This window comes from Chenopodium album, chromosome 8 (genome assembly GCF_948465745.1).
Source record: "Chenopodium album chromosome 8, dcCheAlbu1.1, whole genome shotgun sequence".
Classification (NCBI taxonomy): Eukaryota; Viridiplantae; Streptophyta; class Magnoliopsida; order Caryophyllales; family Amaranthaceae; genus Chenopodium; species Chenopodium album.
This window is the reverse complement of record NC_137841.1, coordinates 63414547-63416711: the sequence shown is the minus strand read 5'-3', so window position 1 is coordinate 63416711 and position 2165 is coordinate 63414547. Positions and strand designations below refer to the sequence as shown.

General features: G+C 39.4%; 1 non-coding gene across 1 annotated transcript; it reads right to left on the bottom strand.

Annotated features, from left to right (window-relative positions):
• Positions 1–1234: 1234 nt before the first annotated feature.
• On the bottom strand, positions 1235–1341 carry LOC145556989 (small nucleolar RNA R71). Its single transcript, XR_014092073.1, has one exon. It is a non-coding gene; the product is annotated as a small nucleolar RNA R71 (small nucleolar RNA).
• Positions 1342–2165: the final 824 nt, after the last annotated feature.

Sequence of the window (2165 nt, the reverse complement as noted above, 5' to 3'; positions counted from 1 at the left end):
CACCTCGTGAACGGTTTACAAGTTCCTAAAAAACTTGTTGGCAACTCTTTTGCTCTATCTTCTTCCCTTTTGGACGCCACCGTACTTTAGTGTATGATCACAGTGGGGTTCAAGCTAGTGGGATTTAAAGGCTTGAAATTATTCCCCACAGATATTAAAGGCTATTTTCAATAGGAACTTAGATCTAGTAAATTGCGAGAGCCTATTAGATCTATGTTGATTAATAAATTGCGAGAGCCTGTTAATCATGTTATTTATGCAATGTCAATGATTGATTATTATGTTTTACCCTAGAGTATTATTTATTGGTGAACCTATGCCCTAGATCCTTTTATATATTGTTTTCTCCCTATTCTCAATCTTCGTAGTTTAGTTCATTATTCAAATATAAATATTGGTTACTTCATAATCTAGATTATATTAGTTAATTAGGAATAAAAAGACTTGTTTCCCTATGGAGTTCGACCCTACTTCCCTATCTGCTTTAGTTAGAGGACTTAGGTATTATTTTTGATTAGGGGATACGACTTTACCCTGTCAAAATTTGGCGCCGTTGCCGTGGAAACAGTTTTATTTTTATTTCTGATTTTTTTTTTGTCGTCTAGATTATTTCTTTTTGTCTCAGAGGGCGTTACTTCTCTGAGGCAAATCTCATATTTTCTTCTAGTTTTTGTTTATGCCCAGGTGTTCCAGATCCGGGTACATCTCATTCGATCCTGAAATCGAACGTTCCTTCCATAGACAGAAAAATCTCTACAAGCAAATTCTGGCGGATTCTGGTGATAATAATAATCACCGCGATCCTCCAACTAGTTCTAGCGATTCAGAGGTATCATCAAACGCAGAATCAGTGATGGCGGTTCCAAAGAAGCTTAGTGATTACTCACAACCCAAGCTTACGGAGTTTCCACATCTCACCCCTACTCCGGCTCTTGATGGGGTTCAATTTGAAATTAAACCTCAATTTATAACGATGATAGATAAGAAGCAATTTAGTGGAGCCAAAGGTGAAGACTCGAATCTTCACATTGCCGACTACTGTCAATATTGTAACACCATCAGGCAAGCCGGGGTCACTCAAGACCAAATCAGGGAATTTCTCTTTCCCTTCTCTTTAACTGGAAAAGCTAAATTGTGGTTTAATGGCTTAAATAGAACTGCACTTGGTATAACTGACTGGGAAACTCTTGTTTTGAATTTCTATAACAAGTATTATCCTGTAGAGAGAACAACCGTACTACGGAGTGCGATTCAGGACTTTGCCCAAGAAGCCGATGAATCTTTATATGAGGCTTGGGAGAGATTCAAGGATCTACAAATAGACTGCCCCCACCATAATTTAGCACAATGGCAGTTAATCCAAGCCTTTTCTAATGGCCTTGGAAATTCTTCTCGAATAATTTTAGATTCTGCAGCTAGTGGGAGATTTATGAATCTTGATGTTGAAGATGCAGGTCAAGTTATTGAAGACATGGCGACACACAATTCCCAATATGGGAATCCTAGAGGATTTGCTAACAACGGGAAGCATAGTGTTGACTCTGTATCCTTTTTGCAAGCTCAACTGACCTCTATTTGCCAAAAATTAGATAATCTGAGCACTGCTAATGTAGCTAATGTTTCTGTGATTAATAATAATTCTAGTGAGGCCTTCTGTGAAAATTGTGGTATTTTAGGTCATCACTAGGAACAAGATTGCAGGAGTTCCGTGGAGCAAGTTAATGCCTTTCAAGCTTATAGGCAGAATAACCCATACTCTAACACCTATAATCCTGGGTATCGGAACCATTCGTACCTTTCCTACCGGAGTACTAATGTTCAGAATCCACCACCACAAGAACCACAGGCGCCACAACAACAGCAGCAGAAATATTACCATCCCAATGTTGGGCAGAAGAACCAACCACAACAACCCTCCTCATCTTCCGACCCTTCTCTGGTGGAAATTAGAGTAATGTTGGCTAATATGCAAAAGCACATGGAAAGTAGAGATGCGACAATTGATCAAATTCTAGCACATAATAAAATTGTAGATAATCAAATTGCGCAACTTTCCGCTACTCTACAAGCCCACCAACAGGGAGCTCTGCCGGCACAGCCGACCAGGCCTACGGATCAAGCATTTGCAATTACTCTAAGGAGTGGTTCAAACTACTCTAAGGAGT